Source organism: Lagenorhynchus albirostris, chromosome 3 (genome assembly GCF_949774975.1).
Source record: "Lagenorhynchus albirostris chromosome 3, mLagAlb1.1, whole genome shotgun sequence".
Taxonomy (NCBI): domain Eukaryota; kingdom Metazoa; phylum Chordata; class Mammalia; order Artiodactyla; family Delphinidae; genus Lagenorhynchus; species Lagenorhynchus albirostris.
The window spans coordinates 106,957,134-106,983,625 of record NC_083097.1 but is presented as its reverse complement, the minus strand read 5'-3'; the positions used below and the strand labels follow the sequence as shown (position 1 = coordinate 106,983,625).

The following is a 26,492-nucleotide window of genomic DNA, read 5'->3' as shown; positions in this document are numbered from 1 at the left end:
TAATTCCCTAGAACCTGCATTATTCACATCCAATATGCTAATATGAAAGTTATCAAATACTGTTTTGCATTAACTTTATAAAAATTATATACAGTTCATTTTAATTTGATTCACATATAATTAGCACAGTAATATAATTATGTCTTCAGATACAGTAATTGTTCCAAACTGAATATGTTTTTAAAACTAGGCTAAAAAAAACTTTTCCTTAGAAGAGGTCTTTTTGTTTTGTTTTAATTACTAAAGTGTATTGCATCTTCTATATGGAAAGACCAGGTGATTGCCAATAAGCTGATTTTATTCTGTACATTTTACTCTTTATATCAGAATAAAGATAGAAGATACCTGAAGAATAGGTATCTTATATCCTCATTATAAGATAACTAAAGAATAAATCTAAAAATCCTCATCAAGTTCATTTTATTGAAGTTTTTATATCACTAATAAAATTCTCAAGTACTAGGATGACAGCTCCACCACCTAGACTTGTCCCCTTCCCCTCTCTCTCTTCCTGCCTTTTCCTGTCTCTTTCCCAGTTTCTCCCTCTCCCTCTCTTGTTCACACACACACGTGCACACATATATCATTTGTGGGTGGGGATAATGCAAAAAAAAGATTTACTCTAATGATTCTTTCAAAATATCAGGCAAGTATATACTTGGACCATTTTTGTGTAATTTTAATGACTTTCAATGAATTCTTTTATTTTCCATACAAGTTTTCATTCTCTCAAATATGAAATCAGCTTGAATTTTAAAGTAATTACATGAAACACAAAATTTTTCCCTAGAGCCTAATTTGATGGGAATAAAAGAGAGTATCAAATATTTTAAAATTTAAGTAATAATTATTAAAGATGTAGTACATCTACACATGGATTGATAAGCAGTGCCATATTATCATTGATCCAGATTGTGAAAATACAGAACAGTGTTTCTCTTGTCTTATAAGTAAATGTGATTCTGAAGTTCAGTCAGTATTCAAGGCCACTAATAAAACTGGCAGTGTGACTGATGACTAAGATAATAATTGTTAGGATGCTCAGTTTCCCTAAATCATGAATTTGCAATCTGATATATTCTTTCAACAGGTTATAAGCATGGTAAGATTTATAACCATAAATCCTATAAAATTTAACTGCATACTATCATATAAAATTTAATGACCTCAAGAACAGATTCTGGATTTAAGATTATTTCGGTTCATAACCTAATACTAGCATGTAACTATGAGAAAGTTACAGCATCTTTATACAACAGCTTCATAGCGTTGTTTGGATTATTTTTTAAAAGCATTTTTTAAGCACATGTAATGCTCCTGTCATAGAATCTGATACTGAGTAACCCGCTCAATAAATTCTTATTAATATTTTATTAATAAGGATAATCATAATAAATATAAGCAGCCAAACATTTGAGATTGGACTGAAGAGCTCAGAGAGTCCAAAGAATTAAAATTTATTTGTCTTTGTATCCCCACACTAGCATATTAAATACTGTCTCAAATAAATGTGGTCTTTTTTTGTTGTTGTTACAATTTGGAAACCCCTTCATAACACAGCATTCTCTGTTGTGTTAGGATTTTATCTATACACATTTTTAAAAATAAGGTCACTTTTAAAAAGAAAAAAATGTTTGAATAATTACAAATGATGACTCATTCATTCAACACATATTTACTGTCTGACCAGAGTGTGCCAGACTCATTTCACTCTAGGGCATATTTAGCATCAAGTGTTCAGGTTCTCTACAGGGAAGGGTTTTCTGAGACCAGAATACTATCTAACAGCAGAGGAAGTGCTCTAGCTTGGGTTGGTATCTTTCAAGCAGAATTGCAGGAAATTATGAAGTTTTCTGTGTCCCCACAAAGGGCTCACCTATTCCACTAACAAAATGGATTGTTTTATCTGCGCTATGAATTTACAAGCCATGGAAGAACACAAATTCACATCAACCTCTCTTTAAAAGTCCTCCTAGGGCTTCCCTGGTGGTGCAGTGGTTGAGAGTCCGCCTGCCGATGCAGGGGACACGGGTTCGTGCCCCGGTCCGGGAAGATCCCACATGCCGCGGAGCGGCTGGGCCTGCGAGCCATGGCCGCCGAGCCTGCGCATCCGGAGCCTGTGCTCTGCAGCAGGAGAGACCACAACAGTGAGAGGCCCGCATACCGCAAAAAAAAAAAAAAAAAAAGTCCTCCTATGTTTGACAATCCACAATTAGGCAGCATGCACTTTAGTGCAAATATTGTCCTTTCAATTTTAGAAGGGAAGAAAATTAATTGTGTATTGACATGGCACAATACAGTCTCTAAAATAAATGCAAACTATGTAAGAATTTTCTCCCAGATTGCCTTTTTAGATTTTTCAAAATGATTTTAACAATTTTGAGATCTTTCATGCAAACATTTGGAAATGAAATTAAAAGTTGTTCCCTGCCTTGTTCCAGTCATCATGTACGTTTCCTCATACAATGGCATCTGTTCTATTGTCACTGAATCTTATTCTCTGATTTGACAATTTAGCAAACATTTCAGTATTTGCAAATCTACCACTGCTTATGTGAAAATACGCTACCAGCCATTTCTTGTCTTACTGGTTCTGATATTTTACTTTCTCTATTTAGACGTCCCTGTGCTTTTTAAAACAACCATTAACACTGATCTCCATGAAGGTGTACTGACACTGCCACCAACTTCTAATTACAATATGAAATTTGATTTGGCCAATGTGCAGAGATTTTTATATACTGTTGCTTCAATTCACCAAATACAAACGTTTCATTTGTTCAAATTCAAATTAACTATGTCTACTAAAGAGATGGACAGAGTCTAAAGTCCTAATGCATATGTCACAAGCATAAATTAAAAATGACTAAAAAAATTAGAAAGCAACCTGGCACTCTCCAGTCTTGCTTCCATTCCTACCAGGTTAACTACTTCAGTTCCCCTGCCTGACTTCCTATTCACTTAAGGAACTGAAGCACTACTATAACTACTACCTCGTTTTCTTTTCATTCTTCTATGTTCCTTTCTGGAAATTTTCTTTATTTTCCAGAACCTCAGTTTTCTAGGTAAACTTTGTGTGGACTAGCTGAAGGTATATATCTGAGGCTCAAACTGCATATGGTGAGGGTCTTTAATAATATCCTATTTTTAAAAATATATAGCATATCACAAGAAGTAAATACCATTAGTGTGTGGTAGATCATTATAATTTCAGGCTGTAAGAAGACTGGAGGGATAACAGAATTTGGATAAAACTAGGGGAAAGTTGCTCCTTATGAGAGGGTAAAGGGCAAAGAGGACGTGGAATCTAGGAAACAGTTTAAGAAGATGCCTGGCTTGAGTAGAGAAATAGGAAAATGTAGCCAAAAAATAAGATGAACCAATATAATTGAAAGCATTAAATGACAAAGTTCTTGACAGGAAAAGGAAAATCAATGTCCTGAGGGTCTGAAGATTTTTAGCCCACTGTCCGACTATAAAGTATATTAGAGAATCTCTGAGATAGAAGCCTAAGTGTTTGACTTCCAAAAAGCAGTAACAGAAGTTGCTGAAAGGATCTGGCACCAGTATACTGCTTGTAAAAATATTTTATACAAATGTCTCATACTCTACATGATGTGTACTTCACACATGTTAAGTTTTTTGTTTTTTTTTTTTTGCAGTACGCGGGCCTCTCACTGTTGTGGCCTCTCCCGTTGAGGAGCACAGGCTCCGGACGCGCAGGCTCAGCGGCCATGGCTCACGGGCCCAGCCGCTCCGCAGCATGTGGGATCTTCCCGGACCGGGGCACGAACCCGCGTCCCCTGCATCGGCAGGCGGACTCTCAATCACTGCGCCACCAGGGAAGCCCACACAGGTTACGTTTGACTATTTTTGAAAAAATTCTCTTGTATGGTAATGCTATAGTATACATCTCATTAAGTAAAGTATATAGTTTAAAACGTAAGCATAATATAGGATTGACATAAATTATAATAGTATAAATTTATTTTATGCTTTATTCAAATAAAACATCATTTTCAGTATTCCTGTAAATGGGAGTGATTTTTCATGCCTTTGCATATTCTATACATACACATAAATCTGCAGGAAAACACACTTCTGATGCCGTATCTATCCTATTACCATATCATACTTTGAAGGTTTCTGCTTTACACCGTGAGGATCAACTCCAAATGAAGATATATAAGTTATAAGATCATGATAAACTCTTGCCTACTTCTCCACTTAAACTTCACATATAACCACCACAGACAAATTTTATTGTGTGAACTTTATATTTTAACAATTTCAGAATAACTTTTAGTTGCACGGTCACATCTTGGTACGCTGCACATGCTGTTTTCTCTTTCCAGAAAGTCACTGTTGGTATGGCGAGTTATTTCTTCAAAATCAAGCCAACCCTATCCTCTCTCCAAAGTAACCACCGCCTGCTCTATCCACTTCTGTACCTTTTCTGTTCTTTCACTATTAGGCCCCCTGTAAATGTTGCTTGCAGGACCCTCTGATTAGACCATGAGCTATTTCAGGGAATGCTTGCGGTGTAGTGCTCGTCATCAGGCCTCAATGAGCAAGGACTGGTATATAGCAGGTGCTCAGGCAATGCTGTTTTAACTCAATGTATTCTTCCCTTTTGAGATAAAAGAAAATGTATCCATTTGCTGCTCTGAACAACATTCTACCTGTGACTCCATCTGGGGGAAAATGACGATTTGATTTCTTCCTCTGGCATTTCCAGTGTTGCTTTCCCGGTGTGTCCAAGTTTTATCTTTAGGAAAAGTTTTCAAGTGACCACACTGTTAACATCATTCCATTTACTTTCCCTGCCAAAGGGGCTTCAAAAAGAATCATGAAATGACAATGGTAGAAGGAAACTTAGAATCACCCGGCCATCTGGAGTTTTAAAATCAAGAAAACCAAGGCTTAGAAATCTTGCATGACTTGCCTAAAATCACACAGAGAGTTCATGGGAATGTCAGGCCTAGAAGCTAAGCCTCCCAATTTCCAAATTGATATCTGGTTTTAATACATCACTCTAATAAATCTGCTCGCTACCTACCTTCTCCTTACATTTCCACCCACATTCTTGTTTCCCCTACTGAACTGGGAAATTGTTCTGAGGCCACCCATCATGCCCTTTCCTTTATTCTTCTCCCTCGGGCATTTGACCCTTGACAACTTTTCTCCTCCACGAATATTCCATGACTCTACGTCTCTTGTTCTCTAGCAACTGTTTCTATTTCCTTAAACAGATCCTGTTCCTCACTCCAAAGCAGGTCTCCAGTCAACAATAGTTTCTCTGCATTTATCCCTCCCAAGGGATTTATAACCCCCAACGGAAATGATTCCCAAACCCCCCACACCCAGGCCACTGCTTCCATTGCATAGACATCCCGCCACACTAGCACCTCCTCTCTAAGTCTGTATCTCTATGCATGACCCTTTTCTAGTTACCCAGGCTAAAAAGCTATATAGTCCTTTCCTCTTCCCTTTTCAAACTTATTTTAAAATATTTATAAGAAAACAAGAATAGAAGAAAATAACATGCCTGTATGCCAGACACTGTATATGCCTTATTTCATTTAATCAAACAGCCAGCTTGGGATACCTATGTTCACGTCACACGTTTTATAGTTGCAAAAAAAGCAAGTTTCAAAAAGATTGATCGTGTCCTAAGGTCACAAATCAGTGTGTGATGAGGACAGGATTCAAACCAAAGGCCGCCTGGCTTGGAGCACATGCTGCCTCTGCGAGGCTATCTGAAAAGGCTAGGCCTGCCACAGGGCTGCTGCTCCAAATAACTCTCATCTTCAAAAACTTCTGCACTGAGGATGTGACGTCAACCACAACACCTCACAGATGGTAGATGTCCAAAATTTGATATCAAGAGCAAGGCCAGGCCCCATCCCTCACAAAGCAGAAGACAAAAGTACCGCATTAGGCTCTGAACTTTATCTTGAGCTGACTGTTTTATGTGATCAACCTGTGAGCTGCCAAAGGCACACTGGCCTTCTGAGTGTGCCGAGGGTTTCATCTCCAGGCCTCCTTCAATGGTGGAAACCCAATCACTCTCCCATGGCAGATTTGGGAGAACAGTTCAAGGTTTGCGTTTTTCTTTCCTTCTTTCTTTCTTTCAATTCTCTCTTCTGTTTTTTTTTCTTAAAACTGCTTTCTGATCATAAAATCAGAACTTTTAAATAGCAGAATATTTTAAAAATATAGTTAAAAAAAAGAAAATAGTCATCCCAAATCCCATCATATAGAATTATATATGTATGTATATACATATTTCTTTCTAGTCTACTAACATATACACATAAGTGTCTATGTATCTGTATGTGTGCATGAGTGTACCTATAACACATGTATACACGTTAAAGTTTCATATTCTACTTTATTTCCCCACTTAAGAAAAGCTTAATAATGATTTTGTTTCTTAATAGTATCAAATAATCTTTATAAGTTGGTTTTTAATTGCTGGATAATAACTTATCTTCTAAATATATCATAATCTTATTAGCTATTCATTCATGCAACCCTCTACTCAACAAAATGCTTATGAGTATGAACTTTGTACATCCAGAGCTCAGGGTGTAGCAGTGAACAAGGCTGAAAAGCCCCGTCACCAACTTACACCTCAGGAGGGAAGACAATGTGCTATTTGTTCAACTGGGTCAAAGTTACACATAAAATTTCTCCATCAACATTTGTTAATAAGCTTTACATTGATGGTTTGTACACTTATTTATGTCTGTGTTCTATGTCACAATAAAAACCAAGGTTACAATATAGCTTGGAAGTATCCCAGCAGCTATCTAAGGCAAAAGGCAGGAGCTGAATGTGAACATTCAGAGAAGATGAACTAATTCTCCTCCAAGAACAAGTAAGTGAAAGACCTCAGGGGCTCAGGAGCAGCTCTGAAGACGAAAGCCTCCTAAGAACCCATAAATGTGGCCCATGAGAGTGAGAGAGTCCACTGTAGGCACCTGTCATAAAGCTCAGCCACACCACTCGTGACCCCACAAGCCACCTAAGCACCCTTCTCCTTCTCGCTTCCCTTAGAGCTTTAACCCTAGGGGATGCAGAGGAACCCCAGGGTGCTGAGCAGGAGGGTGACAGCTCTAGATGGGGAATAACGAGGACCTTACTCCGTGTCCCCATTCCTCACTGCAGGTGATGAGTTCTCAGAAAGCCTGAATGTGGAGGGCGTGCGTCAGAGAGAAATGTTAAATTTACGTGAACTTGGATGTTTTGATGATCATAGGATAAATATTCTGATGACCAAACAGAGACTTTTGTGACTAAATTCACCAGGGGACTTCTCAAAACCTGAAAGTAAACAACACCAGAAGGAAGACCAGAGAAACAAATATGAACAAACAAAATGCAAACTACTTGTTTTACTATGATAATCTTTGAGTCCTGTTTACTCAATGAAAAGTTATAAACATATAATATGAACTCAGCTGCCAAATACTATGAAGGGGTGAGAGAGTGATGTGGGGATGGCCTTTTGGGTGAGGTGACATCTGAGCAGGGACGTACGGTATGGGAGATGGCCAGGCCAAGATGTAGCGGGGAGGACATTCTAGGAAAAGAGAGAAACCAAGACCCTGAGATGGGAACAAGCTTAGGACATTTAAGGAAAAGCAAAGCTAGGGCAGCTGGAGCAGTGTGATATATGGGAAATGATAATTAGAAAGGAACCCAGGGCCTTAACTCATAGCAGTGTCAACTTATGGGATTAGTTATTTAGAAATAAACCCTGATGAAATCCTACTTTGATTTTTAGCCCATCTACCTTTTCTTAGACACTGGTTACAGATCTTACCCTGGGATGCCTCATGATGGCCTTCTGTGTTATGTTCTTTCAACAGAGTCTTATTTTATCTACATAATAATTACACAGGGATAGATTTCACTTCTACAATTGAAAAAAATATGCTTTCTCTCCTGTTTTCTTGAGAACCATTGCCTTCTTCTAACTTTTCCCCAACATTTGACAGAGATAAGGATTTTTAAAAATTTCAAAAATGTTCCTTTTCAACTCCATTATAAACATCCCAAGTATGATAATAAATAGAAGCTGTTGTATGTTAAAGAAGTGAAAAGGAAGGGGTAAAAACTGGTAAACTGGAAAATGAATGCTCCACCCTAATATTGAGTTATCAAAAATAATTGATTTTTTCATTCATATAACGGTTATCTATTTTCTCATTTTATAGTACAATTTCTACTCATATCAAGAAAAGCTATTGATTTTCATATACTTTCTTATATCCATTCACTTCAATATAATCTGTTATTGGTTATAATGACTTTTTTATTAATCCCCTGATATCTATGCATTCTTTAAATAAGCAAAAAAACAAGCTGAGAAGTAGTAAATTCAGTTTTAAATCTACTTCTAAGTTTATCAATCAGTCTAGCCAAAAGCTATTACATTCCACTGTATCTTCCTGGTGCTTATTAATGTTCATTACAAATGTACCTACTGAATACCCGCAACGTGGCAGTAGGCAAGGCACTGAGGATTCAAAGATGAAGGCAGATTTAACCTGCATTTTCATGGACCTTATATATTAGGGAGAAAGGCAGGAAAAAAATAAAGTATTCAGACAAATATACCTAGGATGATATAAAGTGTGAAAAGTATCATTAAAGAAACAAACAAGGATCTGAGAGAAACAGAGCACACGTTAGGATACCAGAGAGGGTGGCCCAATAAGACCATCTAAGGAGATAACCTTAGAGGCAAGACCTAAAGAAGGAGCCAGCCATAGGAAACAGAATATAAGTGAGAGAAGAGTGGTATTTTAGGTGCAGGAGGCCATATACCAAGGCTATGACCCTGGAAGATAGATGGGAGGAACTCAATGTATCAACTTTGAGTTTATAAAAGTGCAAAATTTAAAACTATTACTTATAACAACATATGTTTGTGTTTCATATGTTTATGTCACAATAAAACTTATTTTTTAAAGGAGAAACAAAGAATAAACAACAGAACCGTATTACTTAGCAATACAGAGGCAAAGTAAGTACTAAAAGAAATGCAGCTGCTCCTAAAGGACAGAAATCAAAGATGGAAAGGAGGGGGCAAGAAAGTTTATTTTTTACACTATAATTTTTGCAATAAGTATTGACTTTTCTAACAATATATATGAATGACTTGGATTACATTTTAATTTAATAGAGAGGTTGAAATAGAGGGACACAAGACTTGTTGGGAGGCTACTGCAGTGATCAAAGCAATAAATAATGGTGACATCAGTTTAAAGTCTATCAGTGAGAAATACCTACAGATAAATCAGAATACAGTTAAAGAAGTGATGTGGAGATGGAAGTGGTAGCAGGAGTCACAGAGAAATAATTATTGCAGCAAAAACAGAACAGAGGGGTTGGCAGGGCATGATTCTTGTAGAGCTCTGAAGACCATGATAAGACATTTAGATTGTATTTGAAGTATAACTGGAAGCAACTGACAGTGTATGGCGTAATCTGATAAATTTTTAAGAAAGTCATTCTTGTTCTTTTTTGGAAAGCAGACTATAGGGTGACGAGTAGAATCAGGGAGACCAGTTTGAAGTCAGTAATAGTTCAAGTGCAAGATCATGATGGGTAGACCAAGAAAGCAACACATGGTGGCTGAACTAAGGATGTGGACAAAAGTAAACACATTTGAGATTAATTTTGGCTTCTCATACAAACCAGAGAGCAACCACCCAAGTTTGTTAATGTTTTAGATGTTTGTACACAGAGGGACAATAACACAGAGAATGAAAGATGACTCCAGAGTTCTGGCTTAGGTTCTAAAAAAAGGGAGATAAATGTTTGTAATTGAGATAAAAATTTCAAATACTTAGGATGAAATTTAGATTTTCGGGGCAGATAATCAAAATATCGGATGGGGCTGGCTTAGGTTTGATATATCTGTGAAACCTCTAATTAGAGAAATCAAGTAGACAGTTGGGGTGTGGAGCTTTGTGGAGAGTCTTAACCTAGAGACATGTATCTGGGAGCTGCCAACATAAAGATAATTTTTCAGTTCACAGTGATGAGTGACGTTATCCAGAAAGAGAATATAGAGAGAGAAAAGAAGAGAGCTTAAGACCAAACCTGATGACCCTAACACTGAGGAGAGTAGCAATTAGCAAAGGAGACTGAGGAGGAAGGGCTAGCGAGGTTAAAGGAAAAGTAGGAGCTTGTACAGCTGACTTTTCAAAATCAGAATTAACTCTTTCTAGAAATGGCTTTAAAGAAAAGACAGGAATAAGTTCTTATTCTGTTCACTCTGAAGAAGCTCTTACCCTGTCTAACCCATAGTGCCCAAGTTAAAAATGAGTAGTCCTACACATGATAATCAAACACATGTGTTCATGCTGCTGTTAAATTCAGCAACAAAAACTGAGCCAAAGAACACTCTCTTGCCTGTATCCATCAGGGTTCTCAAAAGTCGTAACAGTGTGAGTTTCTTTTGTTGCAAATGAGAGAATTCTATGTGTTCCATTTTGTTGAGTCATTCAGAGAATTTAAATGTATTAACTAACTTTGCTTGACCTGTAATTTTTTGGAAAAGGTGGCTTCCAACTTGCCACCCACCCTAGCACTTAATGAGTTGGTGCACATTTGGCTGTGCACCTAGCTCTTAAAGGGTTAGTCTCTGGGCGACTGTTCAGAGCCCCTCACCATGGTGATGAGCACTCACAGCACTTATCTCATGCAATTCCAGCCCAGTTATGTGCTTTAAGTGGAACTGAATGAGACCACTGAGAAAGCTGCACAGCTGTGATTTGGGGAAGTACTCATCACTGCCAGGTCTTACTGGTGACCTCACAATTAACAGAGATGTTGCCAACCTCCTACATACCCCTAGAGAGTAGATACGAATTCATTTCACCATGGAAACAAGATTAGCGGAGCAAACTACTCAAGGGCCATGGCACTGGTACTCAAAGACATGGAAAATGTGCTGCAACTTATTTTCCAGATTCAAGAAAGGTCAAATAAATACAATAATTCATAAGTTCAACAGTATTTACACACTATGTGTCAGCTCTTGTGCTAGATGCTGGAAACACAGCAGGGCACAAAATGGTCATTTTGAAACAGACAAGCTTAAGTATCTTTTTTAATAATTAAGGAGTTTACTTACAGTAGATGTTAAGTCCTCTTTCCCATTTGCAACCGCATCAGCAAAACGTGGGGGGTTTTCCCCCACATAGGACCCTTGGATAATTCAAATAGTTTCCCCTAGCCCTATTTTGATGGCATTAAGTAATATTCAAGAAATTACCTTGGTGGTTTTTTCCCTTAAAGGGAGCAATAAATCTTGGACCAACAAAGTTCTTTCTCACATGGCCTGTTTCTTAAGTACAAGATGCTCAAATGCAAACGTCTGACTAGTGAGAGCAGAAAGAACACACTTTTGCTTTTTTTCTTTACTGTCTCTTTCATACATGTCCCATCAGTGAGTACAGAGGCTTAAGAAGCTCATGTACTATCAGGCTGATTTATTAGAGATTACTTTTGGAGGTCATACACCTGAAGAGCCAAAATAATCTGGTATAAACCAGGAAGCCATTGCCTTCTGCACATACCTGACCACATCAGGAATATTATGTCTGAGCATCACATTATAAATAAAAGCATATCCAAACAAGAAATTAGGGGTCAGTTTGTTCCAAATTCCACCCAGAGAAGAAATTCATTTGTCAACAACCCTGATAAATATTTAATATTCTGTTTATGCATTTCAATCATGAATAGAACAATCACCACTCTGAAGCAAGGTAGGCCTCTACTGGACAGAGGTAACTCTCAGAAAGATTATTATAAAAGGTCCAAAAGGCTTTCTTCAAAACTACTTTAAACCAGGAGTCTTGATTCTGCATCCTAAGTCCCTTTTCACATTCATATAACAAATACTCTCATGGCCTCTCTGTATGTGTCCAGTTTCTCTAACCATTCCTGATATGAAATAGGTTCCCTACCCTTCTTCATCCTTTTCATTTTATTTGGATATTCTCTAGTTTATACATGTCACTCTTAGGTTTGATTTTCTTTGATTTTAAAATACGGAAGTGAATATTAAATGAAAAATGTCCTTAGAACAGAGGATGAGTTGAAAAAAGAGACTGCAAGAAAAGTAACGTTAAAAGCTTGGAACAGACTGGTATAGGATAATAACTGGAAAGTGTTTCCATTTATTACTTTTTATCGTTCTTTATTAGGAAACATTTCAAATTTGCAGACATATATGGGATATAGAGTGCCCAGTAACCCACTCCTATTATTTAAGATATGTTAACATTTATTTGCTGTATATTATTTTTTACAAACCTAACAATTCATTGATTCAGTTGAAGTAGACCTGCACACCTTCCCGAAACAAATCTCCTTCTCTTACTGCTCGGAGGTAACTGTTACACTGAAGACGTGCCTATCTTTTGCACTCATGTTTTAAACTTTTACTACATATTGACTCACTATTACAAGTATAGCAGTGAACATACTTGTACCTATTTAAAAGGGTTCACTCCAGTGGCTGAATTGAGGATAGACTACAGAGGGGGAGACTGTCATACTGAGTGAAATAAGTCAGACAGAAAGATAAATATCATATGATATCACTTATATGTGAAATCTAAAAAAAAATAAAGGGGACAAATGAACTCATTTACAAAATGGAAGTGGAGTCACAGATATAGAAGACAAACTCATGGCTACCAGGGGATAAGGGGGTGAGGGGGGGATAAATTGGGAGATTGGGACTGACATTTACACACTACTATATATAAAATGATAACTAATAAGAACCTGCTGTATAGCACAAAAAACTCTACTCAATACTCTGTAATGGTCTATATGGGAAAAGAATCTAAATAAAAAAGAGTGGAGGGGCTTCCCTGGTGGTGCAGTTGTTAAGAATCCACCTGCCAGTGCAGGGGACACGGGTTCGAGACCTGGTCTGGGAAGATGCCGCAGAGCAACTAAGCCCGGGCGCCACAACTACTGAGCCCGTGCACCACAACTACTGAACCTGTGCTCTAGAGCCCACGAGCCAGAACTACTGATCCCACGTGCCACAACTGCTGAAGCCCGCGTGCCTAGAGCCCGTGCTCCGCAACAAGGGAAGCCGCTGCAATGAGAAGCCTGCGCACTGCAACGAAGAGTAGCCCCTGCTCACCGCAACTAGAGAAAGCCTGTGCTCAGCAACAAAGACCCAGTGCAGCCCAAAAAAATAAATTAAATAAATAAATTTTAAAACAAAAACTAAAACAAAATTCCTTTTAAAAAAAAGAGTGGATATATGTATAACTGATTAACTTTGCTGTACACCTGAAACTCACACAACATTGTAAATCAACTATACTTCAATTTAAAAAAATGCATTAAAAAAAAAGAAGTGATTGGTGGCTTGAGCTAGGGTAGTATTAATGGCAATGGAGTTCATCAGATTCAGGATAAATTTTGAAGACAGAGCAAAGAGATAATACGGTGTTTGAATGTGCATTTTGAAAGAAAGAGAGGAATTCAGGACCACAATATTATTTTGACCTTTGCCAAATGGAAGTACACAGTTGACCATCAATAAGACAAAGAATAATGTGGGGAGAGCAGGATGGGGGCTTGGGTCGGGGGAGAATCAACAGTTTGGAACATGCCAAGTTTGATATTATCTATTAGACCTCATGTTGAAATGTCAAATAGGTAGCTAGACATACAAACCGGGAGCTCAGCAGAGAGGTCTGAACTAGAGCTACTTATTTTGGAGTCACTGACATATAGTTGGCATTTAAACCCTGAGAATGGATAAGATCAACAAATAAGTATATAGAGAGAAGACAAAAAAAGGCCCATGACTGAGCCCTAGGGCACACCAGTGTAAAGAAGGTGCAGAGAATAGGAATACTCAATGAAGCAGCCTGAGAGGCAGCATGTGGATTCTGGACGGCAAGTGATAAAAATACATATCAAGAAGGAGGAAGGGCACAGTTAGCTCTCGCCATTGCTGCTGATAGAGAAGATGAAGCCTGAAAATCAGTAGCCCTAAGTAAATATTTCTATCAGCTCCGTATACTTTGTCCTTTACAGTTAACTATTCTGAAATATAGACACTTACTTGTTTATAATTTGAATAAAAATTTAGATACAACTACCATTCCTTATTTCATTAATGCTAAATGCAATATAAATTTAGCATTAATGGGAAAACTGTCCAATCTCAAAATTCATCACACATACTTATGGATTTTGCAACTTTAACACTGATGAATGGAATCTCTGTGGCATGAAAGGAAACTGAAATGAGGAAAAATAAAATATTTGAGAGCACTCCACCATGAAAAGAGAAGTAACTGGGGTGTAATTCTTGTGAAATAGATAATACATGGTAATTTTCACTTCTGTCATCTATCTCGGTTCTAATAAAGTGTAAGAGTTATGCCATTTTATTCCATCTAAACTTTTATTTAAACTAATGGCAGAACTTGTTTATTCTTGTAAGTTTTATATTGTCATATGCAGCCAAGCTATTAAAAATACTCTGGGATTTTAACTCCATGATCCAACAAATTAGCAAATGCTTATAGATTCTTATCATTTCCAAATTGAATGAGAAGCATATTAATGCCATTATCTAAGAGACTGATTAAAATTATTGTATAGGCAGAGTCAAATACAAAACCATGATGCTTCCTAGAAACCTCTTTCCCGGTTGATATTAGTACTGTTAAGATAACTTCATTTAAATAGTTAGAAATCTACCTAAATACTCTCATCCCAAATGATTAAAGAGTTACTTTTAAAAGATAACTACAAAGCATCTTACTTAAAAGAAAAAAAAAGTTATTCAAGACTCTGAAAGGAGATCTTTAGCTGAACTTAAACTAAAAATGTAAAATGAATTGAGAAAACATTTATAATAAATATAATAAATATGATCACGTCAATTCTGTAAATGACAATGTCTAAGACCCTAACAGCCAAATGAGCAAATGATCTGTACAATTCACAAAGGAAGAAAACAGGGCTTCCCTGGTGGTGCAGTGGTTAAGAATCCGTGTGCCAATGCAGGGGACACAGGTTCAAACCCTGGTCCGGGAAGATCCCACATGCCAAGGAGCAACTAAGCTCGTGCACCACTACTGAGCCTGCGCTCTAGAGCCCACACACCACAACTACTGAGTCCGCGTGCCACAACTACTGAAGCCCACGCACCTAGAGCCTGTGCTCCGCAACAAGAGAAACCACCACAACGAGAAGCCCTCACACCGCAATGAAGAATAGCCCCTGCTTGCTGCAACTAGAGAAAGCCCATGCACAGCAACGAAGACCCAACACAGCCAAAAATAAAAATAAACAAATAAATAATTTTATTTTTTAAAAAAAGAAAACAAATAGAGAAACAGGCATAGAACAGTGGTCATTCCTGGCTAGTAATTAAAGGAACGTAAATTGCCACAATCAGGGACAATTTCACTGTTTCAAATAGTAGTTTTACAAATAAGCATATAAAATTATACTTCATATTGGCTAAAATAGTCAGCCTGGTATGCTCAGAATTGGCTAGTGGTCTCATAGCTTAGTTCCCCCTGGGAAATCCTTGTAGAACCATGTTACTTACAGCTTTGGACTCAGCAATTGCAGTTCTGGTAATTTATTCTTTGGATATACTCAAAATAAGAACTTCTTGCTTGGTTTTATTAAAATCAACCATATAAAAATATTAAAGAAAAATATATGGAAGAGATATGATTATAACTTTGGAGTAGGTAAAATCTGAAAGAAGGATCACAAAGTAGCAACCACATAGGATAATATTCACGATTCAAATTTGTAAAATAAATGGAAATTATTTTGAGTCTACCATTAAGGAAATAATAAGCAAAATTACGGTATATTCAGGGAAAACACATGTTATAGCCTCTTTAAATTTGACTTCACTGAAGTCTATGTGGCAATACTGTAAAATGCATGTAATATGTTGTTTCTTTAAAGTTGTATGTACACTTTAATTTGAACTTTTAAAACAACTCAAAAAATCATAGGGTAACAAACTGGTAATAAAAACAGTATACTAAAATTATAACTGTTTAGAAGTCGTGGAAATATGAACATGTCTCTCTTTTTAAAAAATTTTTATGATTACACTATTCTCATAAATATATATGTATTTAAGTATATTAAATATATATATGTACACACATACACTGACTTTTAATTACACAAGCAATACACAAGGTCTCCAACAAAATGGTTTTCAAAATTATAAATAAGTTTAAAGATCTCTTTGATCATCATCCTCAATCACAGACCCCTTCACTTATCTCCAAAAATATTCACTATTATCAATTTGATCTAATTCCTTCTAGATTTTTTTATATCTTTATACATACATATGTAGACACCCACCAGAAAATGCATAGTACAGTGAGTTCTTTTTAACATAAATAGCAACATAATTTATGTGTCGTTCTACAACTTGCTTTTTATTCAAATTCAGCTTTGTAGTCGGAGACTTTGGAGAAGTCTTTGGAGAAGAAGAGGGCTTCTTAAAGAAGCACCAAAATGCAGCAATCATATTGGACAATATTATCAAATTTGACCACATTAAAAAGTAGAAACATTGTATGACAAAACATAAACAAACCTGGCAGACTGGAAGAAAATACTTGTAAATTATATAACAAAGGAATTTTCTTTACTAACACATAATTCTGAGATAGAAAGGTAATCCAGTAGAAGAATTCCCAAATTACATGACAGGAAATCCTTAGTAGAAGAAACCCTAGTGGCCAATGACAAAAAAAGATGATCAACTTGTCCAATACCAAGGAAATTAAAATGGAAACAATAACAGAATGCTATTTGACAGTATAAATTGGTATAAATCCTTTGGAGAGCAATTGTGTACTATCTCTTAAATGAAAATGTGCATACTTAATGCCTCAGCAGTTTCACAAAAAAGAAAATACTTGCACACATGCATAAGTGAAAGGGCAAGTACAAGACTGGGAGTGCAAATTGTTTCTCACCATTAAAAAAAAAATAAGAAAACAACCTAAATGACCTCAGTATGGATTAATCTATAAGAATAAGATGGTTATAAAATATACATTTTTAAAAGCTAAGTAATAGCTATTCAGTATTTACTCTGCAAATTCTCTATTTCTAACCTGAAATGACACATCAGCACTAGAATACATGGATTTATTTGAAAAATTAGAGGTTCTCTTATCTCACTACCTACTGAGACTTCATTTCCATTTGGCCAGCATTTATCATTCATATGCTTGAAATTAATTATGTTAATTAAGCTTTTGGTTGATTTGGTAGAGTCAACATATTAATTTGAGTGTTTCATTTGCCTTTCATAAAATATTATGAATTTATTCCCCCCTTGTAAAAGTACTTAGCCCACTCCCTAGACTGTGAACATGCATGTTCTCTTCTCCCTCCTATTTCCTACACAGTCTTCTGAAATTTTTGAAGGCCGTGGAGGAAATTGAAGGCTATAGGAAAACAAGCAAATCATCATCTCTGTGGGTGTGCATTTTATAGTTACTTTGATCACTTGGCCATGGGAAGTCACTATGTCACTTATCTTGTCACTTATCTATGTACTTGAATGGGGAAGTGCTAGAGTCCTCTTGGAGATCAGTTCCTGGATGGCATTTTTGTACTAAAAATTTGAAAGAAATTTTGGGGAAAGAATGTTGGTGAGAAAATTTTATTTAACTGCTCAATCAACCAACAGACATTTCCTGGAATGCAAGTGGTAATTAGTTTTATACATTTTCTCTCAAACTTACTTAAACAAATTAATGTAGAAATTGCACATGGGTACACTATTACTTATTTTAACCTAAGTTAACATTCTGCCTTCACTTAATTAATTTCAAAATAGGTAGCATTTTGAAAGATCTAGAAAATTATTTACTGAATTGACCAAAACATTTTCTATCTCTATTTACCATCTCCATTTTATTTAACAAACACATTTATAGTCCTTACAATGATGACAGACACAGATACATCCTAAGTAACTTAAAAGGAAGATATCGAAGCACTCTGAGGTTAAGTAAACTGTCTAAGGTAACACAGCTAGCAGGGAGTACAGGGGAGCGTGGATTCAAAACCACACACTTTGGCTCCTGAGTCCACACTCCTAATTTAAAGGAGCCAAGAGTACTCCAAAAGTAAGCTTGTTTCCTCTGGCATTGCATTTTCAAACATTAATGACTAAGTTTTTTTGTTTTCCCCTCAAACTGACTACTGAACTCTTAAAAAAAAAAACTATTTAGTTTTAGCTGCATGTAAAATGAGCTTTTCCTAAATGGAGGTTTTTTTGAGGGGGCGGGGGTTGTTAGGTTTTTGCATATGAAATTGCTTTTTATTGCAGGTCAAATATTCATATTAACAATTTCATACAATTCAACCTATCCACAAGAAACCTCAAGCATAAAGGAAAAGGCAAAGGACATGGCACTGGGAGACCAAACTTAACATCTGCTCCATCACGTGGGACCTGTGTGAGCTTAAGCAAGTAATATAACCTCAGTGGTCGTTGTTTTCCCCATTGGTAATGTGGGAATACTAAGCTCTGTTGATCATGGCTACTGCAAATTGACAGTTTAATCTGTAAAATGTTCTCATCAACTATAATGTACAAAACAAACAGTATGTACTATTCTAAAGAACAGTGCCAAAGCCCTAATTACAAAAGGTGGACACTTTCAAAGCATTTGCCTAACTCAAAACATGCTTCCTACAAAATATAAAAATAAGCCATCTTAGGAAATTATAACTGAATTATTCATCCACCCAGAAAACTAAGAGCCAATGGCCCTGATCAGGTTCTCATAAAAGATAAAATGGAAGATCTGATATCACTGAATTAAAAAATGAAACGTTAGGTGCTCTGTAGTTTTGTCTGAAAACTGAAGCTGCCACGGGCCATTGGATATTGAACAAAATGGGCTTCTTCATCACCACTTCATGGAGCATCCCACCACATGCTGTGAGATGAGATCACCTTAGTTACCCAAAGGATCTTATAGACTAACATGTTCCAAATCAGGGATAGGAATACAAGGAACAACACACAAAACAGCATTTCAGGGCTTCCCTGGTGGCGCAGTGGTTGAGAGTCCGCCTGCCAATGCAGGGGACACGGGTTCCTGCCCCAGTCCGGGAAGATCCCACATGCTGCGGAGCGGCTGGGCCTGTGAGCCATGGCCGCTGAGCCTGCGTGTCCAGAGCCTGTGCTCTGCAACGGGAGAGGCCACGACAGTGAGAGGCCCGCATACCACAAAAAAACAGCATTTCAGAGCAACTCTTTCCTTCAACAGGCACTGTTATCTCTCATTTCTACCATATCATGTTTCTTTTTCCATATGATAATAAGCTTCAAAATGAGAAGAGCCACAAATTGTTTAATTAAGTATATAAATCACACTTTACTTTTCATATGGGCAGTCAATAAGTGTTGGCCTTAAATGATAATGACATCAGAATTGTTATCTACTGACTTGGATAGTAAACCAAAACCACGCAATAAAGCTAAACAGGCTCAGCTGTAACATTAAAGCCTGACCTTCACAGACTACTGAGGCTTTTTAACATTTTAAAATATATTCTATACTTTGTACTAATTTCCTTAAACGTCATTCATCAGTTTAAAGAAACTCGTGCCAAATTTGGTTCACTTTTCAGCCTTAGGATCTGGGCTGATGGTTGGCAGACAAAATGTATGTAAGTGGCTGCATAAAGCTTCGTCTGGACAAAAGCAACATTACGAATGAAATTAAAGCAACCCTTTCCTATCTTACAAATAACATTTCCTAGCCATTAAATGAAATGATATATGTGAAAGCACTTTACACACTGTAAATCCCTACAGAAAGTAAACTATTCCTATGCTCTACCTTACAAAGTCCTAAGTACTTTACCTCTAGATAATTAAGATTTTCATTTCAACATAAAAGCCTGGTATATTTCCTTTGTTATGACTATTAATAGGGTCTCTTACAAAAACTAAAGGCTAAAAATCCTACCACCCACACAACATTGCCTTATGCTTCCTTTTGGTCTTGCAATTTGCCTGTGACATTATTATTTCAACTTGTCCAATATGTAGACTTCAAATCCATACACCGGTATGAATCCCTTCAGGTTTAATTCAACACTACCCACAAGAATACATACCAATGATGGTTTTCACTAATTCAGTATGTGCCAGGATAAACTGCTTTAAAGAGTTGAAGACACATGTTTTACTGAATTAGACTCTTAATTAGTAAGGACACAGACCATTCCTACAAACTGAAATTGATTATTTCAACAAACTGAGATTAATTATTTCAAACTGAGAAAATTTCATCCAGAAAATGGTATGCTAATTCACTAAGACTACCAAGAAAAAGTATAAAAGTATTTATTATTTTATATAAAAAGAAAAGCATAAAACTTTAAAATCCAATTATATTAGTTAGCATTATATATAATTATATTATCTAGTATGTATATATTATGATCCATGAATAGAAATCTGACCATTTACAAGTGGATCAAGACACCATTCAAAATAACAAATGTTGGTGAGGATGTGGAGAAAAGGGAACTCTTGCACACTGTTGGTGGAAATGTAAATTGGTTCAGCCACTGTGCAAAACATTATGGAGGCTTTTCAAAAAACTAAAAATAGAACTACCATATGACCCAGCAATTCCACTCCTGGGTATATATCTGGAAAGATGAAAACACTAATTTGAAAAGATACATGCAACCCAATGTTCATAGCAGCATTATTTACAATTGCCAAGATATGGAAGCAACCTAAACGTCCAACAACAGATGAATGGATAAAGAAGATGAGGTGTATATATATACAGTGGAATACTACTCAGCAGTAAAAAAAAAAAAAAAAAGAATGAAATTTTGCAATTTGTAGTGACATGGATGCACTTGGAAGGCATTATGTTCAGTGAAATAAGTCAGAAAGAGAAAGACAAATACCGTATGATATCACTTATATGTGGAATCTAAAAATACAACAAACTAGTGACTATAATAAAAAAGAAGCAGACTCAAAGATATAAAGAACAAACCAGTGGTTACCAATGAAAAGAGGTGGGAGGAGGGCAAAAGTAGAGGTAAGAGATTAAGAAACACAAACTACCATGTATAAGATAAGCTACAAGGATATATTGTACAATATGGGGAATATAGCCAATATTTTATTATAATTATAAATGGAGTATAACCTTTAAAAATTTTGAGTCACTACATTGTACACCTGTAACTTACATAATATTGTACATCAACTATACTTCAAGGAAAAAAGTCTAAAAGAAAAGACTGCAAAATGGTAAGCTGGATCTGCCCTATGTTATTCTAAAAACATATAAATATACATTACATATTATAAAACACACTTTTATTAAATTTAAAAACAGATCTTAAAGGCCATAATTATTATTTTATTGATTTATAAATTATCATAAATTATTTTATTGATTTATAACAGGGCAAGTTTTTATACAACTTTATTAATTTATAGAAATTTGAAATGGTAAGAGTTGAATTTTAATGTTGAAATGCACTGCTATTTATTTAGTAAATATCATCATACACTGAAAAATTATCATCTTGCTTTTTAAGCCCTGACTCAAAATTTTCTCTGCACCTTAACACTGCCTAACTATTCCTCTGAAGAGAAGAAAATAGTCTTGAAAATCTTTAGGAATTAAAATAAATGACTAGATAATATATATAGTTATCTAAGAAAGGAGTTATTCTGTTTTGGTTACCTCATACTTTACTCTGTTTTATTAGTAATTATAATATAAAAAGCATATCTCATTCAAGTTTCACATGTAGTAAGTTAAATCATATTTGCTGACAGGGATGAATGAGGAGGAGGGTGCTACAGGAAAAGGAGAAAAAAACTGACAAATGCCCTCTATCTTCCTTTGCTTATGACCTATCTTGATGACTATTCTATGTGTATTAAATACAAGAATTTCTGAAGTGTCAATTAGCAGGTTGATGATATTGTTCAGTCTTTCATTACAAAATTTTTTTCTCTGTTTATTTTTTCTACCAATTACTGAGAGGTAAGTAAAGATTAGATGAAAACATAATAGCCTGACAATACCAGAAAGTGTCGGTATGGATATAGGAAAATACACAGCTGGCAAGAGGATGAAGTATTAAAATCACCATGAAGAACAGTTTGATAATACATAATAAATATGAAGATGTGTATATCCACAAGCCAGAATATTACTGATAGGTAACTATCAAAGAGAAACTCTTGCACAAGTACATCTGAGAGTTACAAAAGGATGATCATTATTATATTGCTTGTAATTCCAAAAAGTTTTTTAAAAGGGAGAAAAATTAACATCCATCAACAGGAATAAACTATTATACTCAAACAAATACTGAAGTTTAAAGGGTGAACTAGAAGTGCAAGGGTCAACTTGGATAAATCTCATACAATAGGAATTTTTGAAAAGCAAGTCCTAGAAGGATTTGTGCAGTATGATTCCAGTTATGCAAATTTTTAAAATACAAAACAATTCTATGTTTTTATGGATGCATACCTGCTTAATAAAATTATTAAAATATGGATGAAAAATATGTATACAAATTTGAGAATAGTGGTTACATCTGGAGACTCAGAAAAGAAATTGGTTGATGGGAGAATACCATGAGGGCTTCAACATTATGAGCAAAATCTAAAAATAAAGATCCTTAGCAAAAATGGTAACATATCAACATTTGTGAAATGTGGGTGTTAGCCGTATTAATCTCTGTACTTCTCTATATACTTGAATAGTTTGTAATTGGGGATCTAGGTGTAGCTTTTAATGACTAAAAGATTAATGGAAAAATAGGCAAAGATAATGAGTGTGTAATTTATAAAAGCAAGGCAAATTATGGAAACAAAAATTCATAAAATATGCTTGAATATAAAAAGAATATTAATATTCACTATAGATAAGGATATGAGGAAAAGGGTAGTCTTAGTTACAGTTGGTGAGAGTGTAAAACTCGTGTAGCATTTTTGGAAGGTGATCTGGCAGAATGTATTAAAATTTCAATACTGAAATTCCTGTGTTTCCTCTCACCTCGAAGATATTACCAGGAATATCTCTGGCAGATATACTCACATGAGCATGCAAAGATCTACAGAACTGATTGTATACTGTGAAATTATTGTTACTTGTGTTAGTGTAAAAATGGAACCAACCCCAAAGCTTAGCGATATGGGAATGTTTCTTAATGGCCACCACCAGGCACAACTGCAGCAAGAGCCACTCATAATGTAATCCATGTAAAGAGAATCCCAGAGGACTTTGCTGTGCACATGTCCAGCTTCATGTAGCTGACTTGATACCATGTGCCAGGCTCTTCTCTAGAGCAGCGGTTCTCAGTTGGGTGTGACTGTGCCTCCCACTCCAGAGAGTGGGGGTGCAGAATTTGGCAATGTATGGATATGTTTTTGGCTGTCACGACTGGGTATCTAGTACGTAGAGGCCAAAGACGCTGTTAAACATACTACATTACACAAAACAGCCCTCCACAATAAACAAATATCTTACCCAAATGACGTTAGTTATGAGGTTGAGAAATCCTGCTCTGGAGGAACTTATCGCATTACTTCTCTGATCTCAACTACAACATAAAGCAGGAAATATTTTCCTTGTTTTAAATGTGAAGAAAGAGTGTCAGAGAGATTAAATATCATACCCTAAGTAACAAAGATAACAGATGGCAGAGCTGTTTGCCCTTAACCAAGGAGTTTATTAGCAGTCTAAATAAATTATGCTCGAATATTATATAGCTGTTTAAAAGGGTAGATTCATACAAATGACATACAATCACCTCCAGGTTACAGACTTGGAGAAGATATTTGTAATGAATATAGCTAATAAAATATTAGTACCCAAAATGAATAAATATCTCCTACCAGTCAATTAACAAGTAAAAATAGTTACAGAAGACATGTAATATGTAATCCCATTTATATTATATAAGCAAAATTAAGTACATGAAAATAGTAGAAATATTATTTATCTATGACCTCATCTATATACCTAAAAAAATTATAAAAATGGAATTTTCCTAAAAGGATAATGTTTTTATAAGCATTCATTTAGAAAAACGCAACACAAAAATAATTGATGAAAAATGTGCCATGGTACACAGCATATGGTGATGGTGTGATCTTCATAAATGTGAATAAAAGGTTGGCAGTAACTGAGAAGGGACAGAGTAGATAGTAACGGACAGTTACAGGGATGTCATGAAGCATCACTGATAACACAAGAATTATAACAGTTCTTGGTTGTTATAAGTGCTGTTGCAATGTAAATAAGTGTTTAAAGCACTTAGCTGAAAGTTTTCAAATACATCTGTGATATGATGGAACGTCTTTTTAGATCATCATGCTCACTGGGAACTGAGAAATCTATTTTCTGGTAGTTCCCTTAATTTTGAAAAAAATATGTCCAAAATATTCCACATGAAATATCTTCTATTCTATGCATATGAAATACGAAACAAAAGAAAAAAGGCAAGGGGATAATTCAAGTTGACTCCTAAAAAAGGAGTCTGGTTGATTGAAGGCCCTTTGTTTCTTTCTGTGTACCTTGATAGATTTGATACAGAAAGTTTCTTGAGTGGAAGGGACAGTTAAACAGTCCTATATAACAAAGGGTAAAGGGTTCAGAACATCTGGAAACAATCCTGAAAGAAAAGAGGGAGGGAGCGCAGAGATGGATTGGGGAGAAAAGGGACTAGAAGGCTTGTGGTCCTCAAATGTATCTCTACTCCACAATGCCCTAAGCCCTTATCCGAATTCCCTAGAACCTGAAATGACTGCTGTGAATATATTTTTGGAGAAAACAGTGAAGCAGTTGAGTGTTCTATGCAGGCTGACGTGGAAGAAACAAAGGCAGCTCAAGCAGACAAAGCATCCAGGGAGGGAGCTCAGAAAGAATGCCCACTCTTCTTCCTCTTCACCCCAAGCTCTAACAGAAATCTTGAGTCAGGGCCTTAGACCCTCCCCGGCTGAGGAATATGAGGCGTCAAGGAATTTCCTGAACATCTAAGGGACAGAAAGCCCTCAACAGCACCAGCATCATATTTATATATATAGTGTTTATAAGTCCTTAGGAAAGATCTTGATGAAAACATCAAACAGTATCTGAAGTAACCTCTAGAGAACTGGAGGGGCTTGGGGATTGAAGCTTCTCTCTTTATACACTTAATTCTGCATTTTTAATATTTTACAATAAATAATCATTAATTTTTGAATCTTAAAAGAACTGTAAAAGAAGACAATATGAAATGTAAGCTAAACAAGCTTAGACAATCTGAGGCTGTAACACCTGAAACGCATTGTCTAGGTTCAGAAAGGTAACAGTTTCACTCTAACTTCCACCAGACTACACCTGGACCACCACCCTCAGAAAGGTAGGGAATCGTTAAAGACATCTGTGATGTTTACCTCTGAAGAATGAGTAGTAATCAGAAGGTGGTTGTCATAGATGAAAGACTGCATGATGAGAAAGTAGAGTCTGTTGCTTTTGGTTTTGGGTTTTTCTGGGTTTTGTTTCTGTTTGTCTTACCTAGACTTTCATATAAATGGAATTAGAATTAAACAAAAGTAGGTTTTTTTGTGTTTCGTTTCCATCATTTATCTATTTTCTGGAATGTACTAGTAGTTTTTTTTTTTGCTGAGTAGTATTCTTCTGCATGAGTATAGCACACTTTGTTTTCCAGGTAGGGGCTCTTGTGAATAAAGCCACTATGAACAATTTGAGTGCCTGTATGCAGACATCTGTTTTTATTTCTTGGATGTAGAATTGCTAGTTGAAATGGTAAGTACATTAAACTTCATATGAAAATGATAAAATGATTTCCAAAGTGATTCTACCATTTTGCATTCACTTCAGTGGCTTATGAGAGTTTTCATAGTTCCACATGTTTGCCAACTTTTAATATTGTCAATTATTTGAATTTTAGTCATTCTATTGGGTGTACGGTGGTACTTCGCTGTGGATTAATGTGCATTTCCTTAAAAACTAATAATATTAAGCATATTTTTCATGAGTTTATTCTCCATTTGAGTACCTTCTTTAGTGAACCATCTGCTCAGATACTTCGGCCATTTTTAATTGTGTTGTCTGGCTTCTTACAATGAAGAGAGTTCTTTATATAGTCTAGAAAAAAGTGCTTTATCAGATATATCTTTTGCAAACGCTTCCTCTAACTCTGGGACTTTCATGTCACTTGAAAAGAAGGTTTTGATATTGCAGATGTCTAAATTATCAAAATTTTTTCTTTCAAGTTACAGCTTTCTTTCAAGTTACAGTTACCTATATCAAAGTATTAAATATTTTTTTCCTAATTTTTTTCCTAATGGTTTATGATCCATTCAAGTTAATGTTTGTGGCTAATGTGAGGTAGGTGTC

At 35.9% G+C, this 26,492-nt stretch overlaps 1 protein-coding gene across 1 annotated transcript in view; it reads right to left on the bottom strand.

The window, feature by feature from the left end:
• The window catches only part of ADAMTS19 (ADAM metallopeptidase with thrombospondin type 1 motif 19), a 281,951-nt gene that overhangs the window by 222,361 nt on the left and 33,098 nt on the right, over positions 1-26,492 (bottom strand). The gene's annotated exons all lie outside the window — the stretch shown is intronic.